A 15,120-nucleotide genomic window follows, 5' to 3' on the forward strand; every position below is an offset into this window, starting at 1 on the left:
ATTAACTTAATAATTTCAAAAACATCTTCAAAAATTCCAAAAAAATTAGTTTTGTTTTAAATTTAATTAAAAAGCATTTTGAACATATTTTGAACTTAATTTTTAGGTTTAAATTTATTTTCATCTTTTTTTTTCCTCATTTTAATTTAATTAATCATGCATTAATTATAATTAAAATCAAATCATAAAAAATCCCAAAACATTTCTTTATTTTCTTGCAATTTAAATTCCTAGATAAATGTATAGGTTGTCAAATTCATGTAAATAGCGTAGTTTACATTTCCCGCACAATCGATATAATAGCATAGATTTACTTTCCGCATTTTACATTTCCGCATTTTAAATTCCAGCACATATAAACTGCGTGTATGCCAAAGATAAAATTGAACCGTTAGATCACTAACTTCAAAGATAAAATACCTGAATCAAAACACAATCACATTTGCACCTCTTAAGGTAATCCCTTTCTCATTCTTTTCAAAATCAAAAATCAAATTCTATTGTTTCGAGTACAAAATCGAACCTTTTGTTTATATCCGGTGAAAGGATAGATTTTTAAAGGAAATAGGATAAAGACCTTATAACTCAAGGTAGACCTCCTAATTTGCTTGCTCAAATCAAAACAAACAAATCTCTCATATATCATTGTTTTTTTTTAAAATAAAAATTTCAAAAAGACAATACTTTGTATATATCCAAACAAGGATCATTACGAAGTTAACGCTCTTTTTTCCAAAGCATCTTTTGAAAGATAAAAACACTTTGTATACATCCGCACAAGGATCATTACAAATTCAATTTACAAAGGTATTTGAAACCACATACGAGCATTTAAAAGCAATTGAAAACAAGTGAGCTAAGCAAATTAAAGAGCCCATGGATAACCATGGATACAAAGGGTGCTAACACCTTCCCTTTGTATAACCTACCCCCTTACCCAGAATTTCTGAAAGGTCTTTTTTCTGTTTCTTTTATAAACCTTTCCTTAGTTGGATAAAATAAAAGGTCGGTGGCGACTCTCTGATTTTCAAATACGAAAGCAGAAACAAAAAAAAAGAGTCAGTTCACGTATCTCTCCGCGAGAGGTATGGCCGAAAACAGAGGTCCACAGAACTGGCGACTCTACTGGGGACTACTTTATAAAAACAAAATGTTTTCAAAAGGGGTTACCTTTAGAGAATAGATCACTTCGATGTTTTCAATTGTTTGACTTGATTGCTCTATTTTTCAAAGGTTTGTTTGGGTATTTTGCTTGTGTGAAAGATTCTAACCCGAATCTCGAGATACCTTAAGTATATGACAATAGACCAAGGAAACTGTACGGCATGTACCGATACGGTTGATCTGGTAGTCATCATTAGTGCGATACTTTGGTTTATACTGATGTCCCTTGAAAACGATCAAGGAGTATATTAGGCTTCCGAAATGTCATTAAACACTAATTTGTCTTAGAACCTTTTAGTTGAACTTGACTTGTGGCCTATTAATTGGCTAGCTTTGAAATTGATCGAAGTTAGTTATCCTCGAGGAATATTTTGATCGGCCGTCCGAGCGCTGTATTGAGATGTTACCTCCAAGGATCATAGAACCCGAATACTATTCTAGGACAGGTTTTAACCAACTCAACTTCAGTGGGGAGGGTATCACCTATCAGCTTCATGCAAGCCTTTAAACCTAAGGCTATTGTTTGATTTGTTTGTGTGTGCCACATGTTTGACATCATAACATCATAAGCATCATAAGCATATCATTTTCTCACTAATCATTTCAAGGATCAAAGAGTTTACCTTTGTTTTGTTGTTGCAGGTAATGGCTCCCGCCAGCAGAGATTACATCTGAATCAACATCTCAACGGTGCCATCTGAACTGAAAAACTTAGTATCAGAATTCCCCAGGAATGTTCAATTCACCGAAAAACATGGTCACCTACTCCATTTGGTTACCTCAAAATTTGAAGAAGACATGATACGGGTCCTGTTCCAGTTCTTTGACCCTGAACATCATTGCTTTACCTTTCCAGATTACCAGTTAGTACCCACTTTGGAAGAGTTTTCTGAACTAATTGGTTTACCTGTTCGAGATCAATTACCTTTCACTGGTTTAGAAAGGATTCCAAAACCTGAAATCATCGTTGCTGCCTTACATTTGCGGAAATCAGAAATCGAGTCCAATTGGGAAACAAAGATTGGAGTTAAGGGTTTGCTTGCTATGTTCTTAATGGAAAAGGCTCGATTACTGCTAGAAAACAAAAGTTATCCAGCTTTCGAGGAGGTTGTGGCTCTTTTGATCTATGGGTTGGTTTTATTCCCTAATCCCGACCAATTCATAAGTGTACACATTATCAACCTTTTCCTAACTCGTAACCCGGTACCAACATTGCTGGGAGACATTCTACATTCTCTACACACTCGTACCCTGAAGAAACGAGGAACTCTTATGTGCTGTATACCACTACTGACAAGGTGGTTTACATTTCATCTTCCCCGATCAGTGTTGAGAAATGAACAAAGAATGCAATGGTCTCGCAGGATTATGTCTTTGTCTCATTCAGATATCCGGTGGAACAACTTCTTTCAAAGAGACATTACTATCATTGATCATTGTGGAGAATACCCTAATGTGCCACTACTTGGCATCAAAGGGGGCATCACTTACAATCCCTCTTTAGTTTTACGCCAATTCGGATATGCAAGGAGCAACGGTCCTCACGACATGATTATCCATGGCATTGTGTTTGATTACGAAGATGATTCCCATAGACACCGACGAAGGTTTATACATGCATGGGGCAGTGTCTATAGAATAGAAAGCAATACTTTGGGGCAATGGAATTCTATCCCTATGGAACCTTACCTCAGATGGGTGCGGGCTCATGCTCAGAAACTCATCATGCCATATCCCGCTATTCTACCTGTGACTATTGAGCCAGAAGTCGAAGGAGACGAACCTCAAGTTATTCTACACCCGGATATGCCAACTGACCTAGAAGAGTTGCAGAAATCTTGGGTTCAACTAAAAGAGGAAAGACACACCTTCAAAACACACTGTCAAGACTATGAGAGAAGATTATTGGAGCTCACCGGACAACTCCAAGAAGAACAGCAGATCAACACATTCCTGGGTGCAAAGAGAAAGCGTCCATGGGAGACCTGAGGGATCATTCATTTCCTTTATTTCTGTTTTGTAAGCCCGAATGAGGCAAAGAAAAAAAAAGCAAAAAAAAAGAAATAAATTATTTAACTAATGCTTGTTTCTCTTTTGTTTTAACAAATCTAAACTCTAAGATCCTTGAAAACATTGCATATACATTTCATTCATATACATTGCATATACATTTCATTCATATACATTGCATATACATTTCATCCATTCATACACATTGCATAACAGGTTCACATGACGGATTTCTCATCTCCTCGCTGTTTAATTCAGGTCAGAAGAGATGGAATCTGAAACAAGCATCAAGAATCTCGAAGCACAGAACGCCCAAGTTCAAGTGGAAATTCTGGAACTGGCCAAGGGGCAACAAGAACTGAAAGCCCTGATGATCAAGAAGAAAAAGAAGCCCAAAGGATCTGTAGGCTTGAGCCAACTGAAAAGAAAGATCAGAATCCCAGCCAAAAAGTTCAAAAAGCCACCAATCCCTGAAATAGTCGGTGATGGTGAACAAGGAGACAATCACAGCAACCAGGGTTCTGCCAAATCCTCTCTCTCTCTTCCAATGAAGAAGATTATCATTCTGGAGACGAACAGGATGATGACAAATACCAGCAGTTGGAAGAACGCATGAAAGCTATGGAGATACAAAAAAATACCTGGTTTAGATTTCAATGATCTGGGACTCATCTCAGATGTTGTTATCCCTCCAAAGTTCAAAGTTCCTGTCTTTTCAAAATATGATGGAGTTTCTTGCCCAAAACTACATCTGAGGTCCTATATAAGGAAGTTACAACCTCACACAACAGATAACAAATTGTGGATTCACTTCTTCCAAGAAAGTCTGTCGGGTACACAACTCGAGTGGTACTACCAGCTGGAAAGTACCAAAGTCCATACCTGGGAAGATTTAGCTGCTGCTTTTTACAAACAGTATCAATACAATGCTGATCTTGCACCAACCCGTACTCAACTAAGGGGCATGTCCATGGCACCAAAAGAGAGTTTCAAAGGATATGCAAAAAAGTGGAGAGATATGGCTGGAAGGGTTCAACCACCCTTATCTGATCGCGAGCTGGTCGACATGTTCATGGGCACTTTAACTGGCCCTTTCTATAGTCATCTGCTGGGAAGCTCATCGTCAGGTTTCACTGACCTGATATTAACCGGAGAACGTGTCGAAAGTGGCATTCAAAATGGAAAAATTCAAATAGGCTCTTCTTCTGGTACTACAAAAAGGCCCATCAGTGGGAGAAATGAGGTCAATACAATGCAAATTTAGAAAGGTCGCAAGAATGAGCATCACCAATCTGTAGGGGTAGTTCTAATCTCCGCATCTGCGCCTCAAAAAGATCAACAGCCAAAATATACACGACGACCAGATGCGCCAAGAAGAAATTTCACCAAAATCAACATGCCAATCTCTCAGGCATTGCAGCATTTGCTAAAAGCAGATCTGATCACATTAAAAGATCCTCCAAAGAATGTCAACACTTCCTCTCCGAGTTATCGCCCCGATGCAACATGTGCGTATCACTCAAACTGTCCAGGACATGACGCAGATCACTGCTGGGCCCTGAAAAATAAAATACAAGATATGATAGATGCTGGGTGATCAGTGGTTTTTACACGTTTATTTACCGTTGATTTTAGTCGTCTTTGCTTTATATTGTCAAGTGCTTTACTTCATTCTTCTACATTTTATGCTATGGTTGTGTATTTTACTGTTTGCAGGCTCAAAGGAATAAATCGAGACAAATCAATGCGAAAAAGTACAAAAAGGAGAGTTTCGAAGGAAGTGAAAAATCAAGCTACATGAGGTCTGACACGACCACCTGTGTCACCTAAAACTGGCCGTATTAGGATGAAGCGTGGCCAAGAAAATGCAAAAGAGATGAAATTCACGGGGCTGACACGGCTCGTGTTAGCAAGTGTGAGATCTAGAAATTTTCAGCATGTTTCTTATCGTGACAGGCGTGTAGTATTTTGATCATAACTGGAGCTTCGTAACTCGGAATGACGCGGTTCCGGTGGCAAAATTTCGCTAACGAAAAGGGCTACAACTTTCATGAAGAACGCAAATCCAAATTCTGAAGTTAAGGACCAACACGGCCCGTGTTACCTAACACGGCCACCCGTGTTAGCAGTGCTGAGTGTGATTTTGAAAAATTAAGTCCAGGAGGCCAACACGGCCACCCGTGTTGCCTGACACGGCCAGTGTTGGCTAAAACGCTGATTTTGCTGATTTTTGTGATTTTTTATTAAGTGTTGACCCAAGGGGCATTTTGGGTACTTCCAACCAACCTAAGTGAGTCTGCACTATTTAGAAGAGTTTTAACGATGAATTAGGGGACTTTTTGGCAAGGAGAAGACAAGATTGAAGATTGGAGAAAACAAGGTTTGGGAGAGAAGAAGGTCTTCATGAACGGAAGCGATTGAAGATCAACTTTCATTTCAATTCTTGTAATGTATCTATTTTATAATTTGTTTTCTTTGAACAATATGAGTAACTAAACCCTAATGCTAGGGGGTGTCCCTGATTTGACTCTGTTATGATTTTGAATTCCTGAGTTCATCAATAGATTTGTTTTCTTATTTAATTTAATTGTACAAGGTTTTTATGCTTTCTTTGTCGGACCAACAAGATTGATTTACGGTTAACAACCAGCTGGACAACGGTTGTTAAGGTTTTTGTACGATTAGACTATAGTAGATATCACCTAGGACTAGGGATACCCTATAGTTACCGGTTAACTCTTGATAACATAAAGGCTTGATTTCATCATAATTCTCTAAGGACTTAGGAGTTAGGATGAATGTTCAAAGGTTTTCCCACTAAGGACTTAGGGGAAAATAATCTAAAGGGCGGTAATTAAAGGTTATGAACTTGTTGAAGAGATCTAAATCTAAGGTTATTACAAGAACAATCACACACTATACCCCTAGCATAATACTCATATTTGTCAAAAAGCCAATTTACTTTTCTGCTTATTTTAATTATTGTTTAGTGACAATTTGCAAACAAAACCCCAAAATTAGTTTTTGTTTAATTGATCTATAATTTGAACTCGATATTACTACGCAGTCCTTGAGATCGACATTCGGGGAATTTCCCTATTATTACTACAGAGGCAAAATAGTACACTTGCTATTTTTCCGATCAAGTTTTTGGCGCCGTTGCCGGGGACTGCCAAAATATAGAGTTTAATTTTAGTTCAATTGAAATTTTGTTGTTCGTCAACTAAAATTTTGTTTTCAGTTTTTGTTTATTTGAATTTGATTTTATTATAAAAAAAAGAAAAAAAAACTAATTATTTTTGCTTCATGAATTCTTCTATACTTTGCTACTAACAAATTGTCTGAGTTTTGTAGCTATGTATTGTTTTGATACATTGCCACCTGTATCTCCTGCATGTTGGTCGCCTGATTCAGGAGTCACCTTGGAAGAGGCGACTAAAATTTTCAAAGCATATAAGAGGGAGGTAAGAATCCTTATGAATGAATGTAAGGAAGCTAACTTTTATCCAGATAGGTTTATTTGGAGAAAGTTACAGTTGGAAGAAGAGTATGTGGAACCAGAAGAAAAATGCTTAACATCAGATGAAGAGGATGCAGTAAGAATAGAAGAATTTGAGGTAAAAAAGAAATATGGGGAAGAAGAAATAAGGAAACTTGAAGATGATCGAGTTTTGGATAAAACCACAAATTTAACAATTTGTGAAGTGGTGGACATCCAACAAGAAAATTTTCAACAAAAGAGTATTCCCAAAAACTATTTTTACAACAAGGCGGATGAAAGACAAGAAATTGACAAAGTATTGGAAGACATTTATGCCTTGTTCAATAAAATTAAGCTGAAAAGGATTTGGCAGCAACATCATCGGTACTTTAAGTTCATGGGATTGCTACCAAACAAAAGAAAGAAAAAAGATGATGTGTTCTTTGTGTCATATATGCCACCCTAACAAGGGGAATAGACCGTCGAGCCATGCGACGTTAAATGAAGCGCTTCGTGGGAGGCAACCCACGGTTTTAATAATTAATTTCTTTGTTTGTTTGTTTGTTTGTTTTATTTTCAGGAAATAAAAGAGGGCATCTCTAGTGAAATCTCGGAAGTGATCATTGGAGTGCAATACCCTCTGTGAGTCACCTCTCTCGAGCTCGTTCTGAAACATTGAGGCCAATGTTTAGTTCAAGTTTGGGGGAGGCTCTTCTCTTTGCATTTTATAATTTTTATGTTATGGGTATGATGTGAAACCATGAAGTGAATTCTGCCCAAATTTTGACCGAAATTTTAATTTTTGTTGAAGAGTTTTGATCTTAAAAAGCGATCGGGAATAGTATATAGAGATGAAGGGAGGATTGTTTAAGGAAAGGAAGTTTGGAATAATGTGACAAGAAGAGGTTTGGTAAACACCCTTGGTTCCCTAAAAGAAATACGAGTCTAACGTGTAGATTTGCACCATAGTACTTGTCTCCTGAGAAGTACTCCTCGAGTAGTTTATTGATACTGTCTGGCATAATTTAGATTCACTTGCATGATGACTGATTGAAAAAAAAAAGAGATATAAAGCTGGCACCAAATGATGGAAAGGCGGTAAAAGGCAATCGGCTCGCTAAGTTGGGTAACCCTCACCCGGTCATTCAGCCCAAAGGAGATTGATCCCCAAACGTCGTCCAAAAGGACAATATATAACTGCAAAGTTTAAAAATTTCATCAGTAATTAAAAGTAGCAAATGCTGCTAGTTTGGTGCCAGGAAAAGAAAATAAGAAGCCTTGATTCGTCTCATGCAGGTGATGATTATTCTTAAAAATGCAGTGCCTTAATATGATTGTCTGAATGAAAAAGGAGGAAAATCGGAAAGAGACTTAAGTGCAAAGCATAGTTGGAGAGGTATCCGAAAGGGGAGCTTGAGGTTTAATGTTGTAAAAGAAACTCGTCACGTCATGTGAATGCCGAACCAACTGTCTCTTGAGCAATACAAACGGATATCTCACGTATGAACACCGGTGTGCCTGGAAGGTCATTTTTTCTTGTAATTGTCGCTTGAGGTCAAGCAACGGTTTAAGTTTGGGGGAGTTTGATCAGTGGTTTTTACACGTTTATTTACCGTTGATTTTAGTCGACTTTGCTTTATATTGTCAAGTGCTTTACTTCATTCTTCTACATTTTATGCTATGGTTGTGTATTTTACTGTTTGCAGGCTCAAAGGAATAAATCGAGACAAATCAATGCGAAAAAGTACAAAAAGGAGAGTTTCGAAGGAAGTGAAAAATCAAGCTACATGAGGTCTGACACGACCACCTGTGTCACCTAAAACTGGCCGTATTAGGATGAAGCGTGGCCAAGAAAATGCAAAAGAGATGAAATTCACGGGGCTGACACGGCTCGTGTTAGCAAGTGTGAGATCTAGAAATTTTCAGCATGTTTCTTATCGTGACAGGCGTGTAGTATTTTGATCATAATTGGAGCTTCGTAACTCGGAATGACGCGGTTCCGGTGGCAAAATTTCGCTAACGAAAAGGGCTACAACTTTCATGAAGAACGCAAATCCAAATTCTGAAGTTAAGGACCAACACGGCCCGTGTTACCTAACACGGCCAACCGTGTTAGCAGTGCTGAGTGTGATTTTGAAAAATTAAGTCCAGGAGGCCAACACGGCCACCCGTGTTGCCTGACACGGCCAGTGTTGGCTAAAACGCTGATTTTGCTGATTTTTGTGATTTTTTATTAAGTGTTGACCCAAGGGGCATTTTGGGTACTTCCAACCAACCTAAGTGAGTCTGCACTATTTAGAAGAGTTTTAACGATGAATTAGGGGACTTTTTGGCAAGGAGAAGACAAGATTGAAGATTGGAGAAAACAAGGGTTTGGGAGAGAAGAAGGTCTTCATGAACGGAAGCGATTGAAGATCAACTTTCATCTCAATTCTTGTAATGTATCTATTTTATAATTTGTTTTCTTTGAACAATATGAGTAACTAAACCCTAATGCTAGGGGGTGTCCCTGATTTGACTCTGTAATGATTTTGAATTCCTGAGTTCATCAATAGATTTGTTTTCTTATTTAATTTAATTGTACAAGGTTTTTATGCTTTCTTTGTCGGACCAACAAGATTGATTTACGGTTAACAACCAGCTGGACAACGGTTGTTAAGGTTTTTGTACGATTAGACTATAGTAGATATCACCTAGGACTAGGGATACCCTATAGTTACCGGTTAACTCTTGATAACATAAAGGCTTGATTTCATCATAATTCTCTAAGGACTTAGGAGTTAGGATGAATGTTCAAAGGTTTTCCCACTAAGGACTTAGGGGAAAATAATCTAAAGGGCGGTAATTAAAGGTTATGAACTTGTTGAAGAGATCTAAATCTAAGGTTATTACAAGAACAATCACACACTATACCCCTAGCATAATACTCATATTTGTCAAAAAGCCAATTTACTTTTCTGCTTATTTTAATTATTGTTTAGTGACAATTTGCAAACAAAACCCCAAAATTAGTTTTTGTTTAATTGATCTATAATTTGAACTCGATATTACTACGCAGTCCTTGAGATCGACATTCGGGGAATTTCCCTATTATTACTACAGAGGCAAAATAGTACACTTGCTATTTTTCCGATCACTGGGGAAATTGAGTTCGATCCTCCAGAAACTCCAAATGTCATCACGGCACCTATGCCGAAGCATGATAAAACTGTTAATGCTATCCTGGACACTGTTTACATCTATGATGTGAACGGATTATCAACTCCACTCCTCGAAGTCAAAGGAAAGCTAATCCAAGCTGGTTACTTTCCAGGTTGTGACCCTGATTGCTTTTATTGCACCTACTCGCCCAACGGTTGTGAAAATTTGAGAATGGGAATTCAAAAGTGGATGGATCGCCGTATCATTATGTTTGAGAGGCTCCCTTCTATGGACGTGTTATGCGAAGTCTTTGCAAACGGGATGAGGATAGAGGATGTCTCAATGATCTCCAGCTTACCATTCAAAATCTCTGCCAAGGCTCCGTTCAAAATTTCTGCTACACTCAAAGTAGCATCAGTAATCATTGCTAGTCCAACTCCATTTCCATACTCCTCAGACAAAGCCGTCCCGTGGGGTTACGACACTAATGTTTATGTCCATGGAGTTAAACAGGATACCTCGACTAAAGAGGCCACAAAGTTAACTGCTCCAACTGTGGATAATATTGTGGGTACCAGCAAGATCACGAGAAGTGGAAGGATCTTTTCACCAGAAATTTCTCCAAATATTGCTGCTGGTCCAGTCCAGATCCCAGTTCCTAATCAAAATGTCAACGCTCGAGGCAAAGAGCCACAAGTTGAACCAGTTCAAATACTGGTGGAAGTCACTGTTGAGGATCCATCAAAACAAGAAATGGAGGAAATATTGAAAATCATCTGTAAGAGTGATTACAATATTGTCGAGCAACTGGGGCACACTACTTCAAAAATCTCAATGCTATCTCTGCTAAAGTATTCAGAAGCTCATGCCAAAGCTCTGATGAAATTCCTGAAAGCTGCGCATGTGCCTCAAGAGATTTCGGTCGATCAATTTGAGAATTGTGTTGCCAATCTAACCGTGAGTAACAGCCTCGGTTTCTCTGATATCGATCTAACCCCTGCTGGAAAGAATCACAATAAAGCCCTACATATCTCCATTGAATGTAATGGCACCACTCTATCTCATGTGCTGGTAGATAACGGTTCTTCTTTGAACGTGTTACCAAAAACAGTACTAGAAAAGCTTGACTTCGAAGGAATTATGTTACAACCAAGCGATGTTGTGGTAAGAGCCTTCGATGGGTCAACAAGAACAGTGTACGGAAAGGTGAATCTCCCAATCAGAGTGGGCTCTCAGATCTTTGATTCTATCTTTTACGTAATGGAAATTCACCCAGCATATTCCTGTTTACTTGGACGCCCTTGGATACATGGGGCAAACGCTGTAACTTCTACCTTGCATCAGAAGTTGAAATATCCAGTAAAAGGAAAGGTTATCACAGTCTATGGCGAAGAGGAATATGTGGTTAGTCACCTGAGCAATTCCAAATATGTTGAGTTGGATGACGAATTCATCGAAACTCCCTGCCAATCTTTTGAGGTGGTCTCTCCATATGTCTCTGCCACCAAGCATATTTCTGCTACTCCAACTACAACTATGGCTTCTCTCAAAGATGCCAAAGCTGTGATCGAAAAAGGTGATTGCACAGTATGGGGACAGCTTCTCGATATACCTTACAAGTCCGACAAGCTAGGCCTGAGCTATGATAGTGGAAATCAAAAGAATGATCAAAGTCCTTGTTCTGGAGGATTAATGTCACATTTCATCAGCCAAGGAGTAAACGCCATTGAAGACGATGGAGTGTTCTTGAACCATATCATTCAGCCATATCCAGATGAAATTCCACCCATTTCCATGGGAATGTGGGATACTTTGGGAGATCCAAGCAGCGGATATAATTATCAATATACCGCACCTCAGAGTTCTTTTATTGCTATGGAAGATATTACCACAACTAGATGGGGTGATCAATTTGAGAATGACAAAAGTCTCACAAGTCCTAGCACTCAGCAATATCAGAATCCACCTAAAGAAGTATGGGATACGCTAGGAGAGCCTAGTGGCAAATATGACTTTATGGTGAAATATTCCGCTCCTCCGAGCTCACAAGTCGCCATGGAGGACATTGTCCCAACTGGATGGGATGAACATTATGACGACAATTTTACTCTTGAAGAAGCCAGGGAAACACCAAATAACGAGGGTTACTTTCTGTCAGAATACACCCCTCACCAGGATACACAAGTCTCTATCCAAAACATCATCCTGAATGGATGGGACAGCCTTATCGAGCATCTCGCTCAGCCAATAGAGATATCTCAGCCTGGGCTCTCGTATCCAGCAGTGTATATCACTTATCCCGAAAGATCACCGACTCATTTCCCCACTAATGAAATCAATGCTGTGGAAAATGAAGAAGACAACTACAACTGGAACAGATGGATACTCCCTGCTCACAACAATGGATTGAACAACTGGAACAGCTGGATACTACCTGCTCACAACAATGGATTGAACAACTAGAAAGCTGAGGATGTGGTCTCCTTTGATCAGGAGTAAATGCAATTTCCTGTTTTCTTTGTGTATATTGTGCAAAGATAAAAATGGTTCCTGTACTATCGAACCATGAGCTTGAAAGCCGTGTGCCTTGCCCGAAGCACACTGGTCCTTTTATAAGGGCTTATCATATCATGATCATGTGCATTCAATAAAATCATGGGACGTTTGCATATTCAAATTTTGTGATCCTTTTTCTTTCTTTCTTTGCTTTTCAAATAGCTATGTTTTCTCACACACACTCACATAAATAACATGCAGATTCACATTCACGTTGGATCCAGTCAATAACGATTCTGCTATTGCCCGTCATGACTTTGAAAATCCGATCTACCAAACTGAGGACGAAAGTGAGGAAGATTGTGAAGTACCAAGAGAACTTGCAAGGCTGCTAGAACAAGAAGAGAAGGCTATACAGCCTCATGAGGAACCAATTGAGGTTATCAACTTGGGCAGCAACGAAGAAAAGAAAGAAGTCAAAATAGGGGTTGATTTAGAACACAGTGTCAAGCAAAGACTGATTCAAATGCTGCAAGACTACGTCGAGATATTCGCCTGGTCCTATGAAGATATGCAAGGCCTTGACACGGACATTGTGGTTCATCGCCTGCCAATCAAAGAGGGTAGCACTCCAGTCTAGCAGAAACTACAGAGGAGTAGGCCTGATATGTCAAAAAAGATCAAAGACGAGGTTGAAAAGAAATTCAATGCCGGATTCCTGAAAGTTGTAAGTTATCCTCCTTGGATAGCTAACATCGTGCCTGTACCTAAAAAAGACGGGAAAGTCAGAATGTGTGTAGACTACAGAGATCTGAACCGGGCAAGCCCCAAAGATGATTTCCCTTTACCTCACATCGATGTAATGGTTGATAATACCGCACAATGCAAGGTATTCTCCTTTATGGACGGATTCTCAGGGTACAATCAAATCAAGATGGCACCCGAAGACATGGAAAAAAAACCTTCACAACACCCTGGGGAACCTTTTGTTACAAAGTAATGCCCTTTGGTTTAAAGAACGCAGGAGCTACATATCAACGTGCAATGGTAGCTCTGTTTCATGATATGATTCATCAGGAGATAGAGGTGTATCTCGATGATATGATTGCAAAGTCCAACACCGAAGAAGAACATCTGGGTCATCTACACAAACTGTTTGAGAGACTCAAGAAATACAGGTTGTGACTGAACCCAAATAAGTGTACCTTTGGAGTGAGATCCGGCAAACTCTTAGGTTTCATCGTCAGCAGCAAAGGTATTGAGGTTGATCCTGCCAAGGTCAAAGCCATTCAAGAAATGCCTATACCCCGTACCGAGAAACAAGTCAGAGGGTTCTTGGGACGTCTAAATTACATCGCCCGATTTATTGCCCACATGACTACTACTTGTGTGCCGATCTTCAAACTGTTGAAGAAAGATCAAGTGGAAAGGTGGAATGACAAATGCCAGTTAGCCTTCGAAAAAATCAAAGAGTATCTCCAAAAACCGCCAATCTTGCTACCACCTGTGGAAGGAAGACCCCTGATAATGTACCTAACTGTGTTAGAAGATTCAATGGGATGTGTACTGGGGCAACATGACAAGTCCGCCGAAAGGAGCATGCAATCTACTATCTTAGCAAAAAGTTTACCGATTGTGAAACAAGATACTCACTACTCGAAAAAACTTGATGTGCCTTAGCATGGGCGGCTCTCCAACTAAGACAGTATATGCTAAATCACACCACTTTCCTAATCTCCAAAATGGATCCTATCAAGTATGTGTTCGAAAAACCTGCTCTCTATGGAAGAATAGCAAGATGGCAAATGATCTTAACAGAATATGACATTCAATACACTTCACAAAAAGAAATCAAAGGAAGTGTGGTAGCTGATCATCTGGCTCATCAAGCAGTGGATGATTATCAAGCATTGAACTTTGACTTCCCAGACGAAGACATTATGCTAGTCAATGACTACAAACAACCAGGACCAGAAGAAGGACCCGAGCCAGGATCCCGGTGGACTATGGTTTTTGACGGAGCTTCTAACGCACTTGGCAATGGCATCGGAGCTGTGATCATTTCTCCTGCAGGAGGTTATACACCATTCACTGCCAGATTATGCTTCAACTGCACTAACAATATAGCTGAGTACGAAGCATGTATTCTGGGTCTTAAAGCTGCAATCGATCTAAGAATCAAATTCCTGGAAGTCTACGGAGACTCGGCTTTGGTAATTTACCAAGTCAAAGGGGAATGGGACACGAAGCACCCGAATCTAATTCCTTACAAAGAATATGTGCTGAGTCTGATTCCTTATTTCGAAGAAATCACTTTTGAGCACATCCCATGCGAGGAAAATCAACTAGCTGATGCCTTAGCTACCATGTCATCCATGTTCAAAATCAGGTGGGACAATGAGGCGCCGATAATCACCATTTACAAACAAGATGAACCATCCTATTGCAATGAGGTCGATGCCGAAGGAATGGAAGAAAAACCATGGTTCCATGAAGTAAAAAGATATCTCGAAGCTCAGGAGTACCCTGAAGGGGCATCCATTAACGACAGAAATTTTCTAAGGAGGTTTGCTGCCAAATTCTTTCTAAGTAATGGGACCCTATACAAACGCAACCATGACTCGACTTTACTTCGTTGTGTAAACAAGAAGGAAGCAGAACAGATTATGGAAGACATACACGATGGTACCGTTGGTACTCATTCAAGTGGACATACAATGGCTAAAAAGATCCTCAGAGCAGGTTATTACTGGTCTACCATGGAGACGGACTGCCATCATCATTCCAGAACCTGTCACAAATGTCAGATATATGCTGACAAAGTACAT

This window comes from Vicia villosa, linkage group LG3 (genome assembly GCF_029867415.1).
Source record: "Vicia villosa cultivar HV-30 ecotype Madison, WI linkage group LG3, Vvil1.0, whole genome shotgun sequence".
NCBI lineage: Eukaryota > Viridiplantae > Streptophyta > Magnoliopsida > Fabales > Fabaceae > Vicia > Vicia villosa.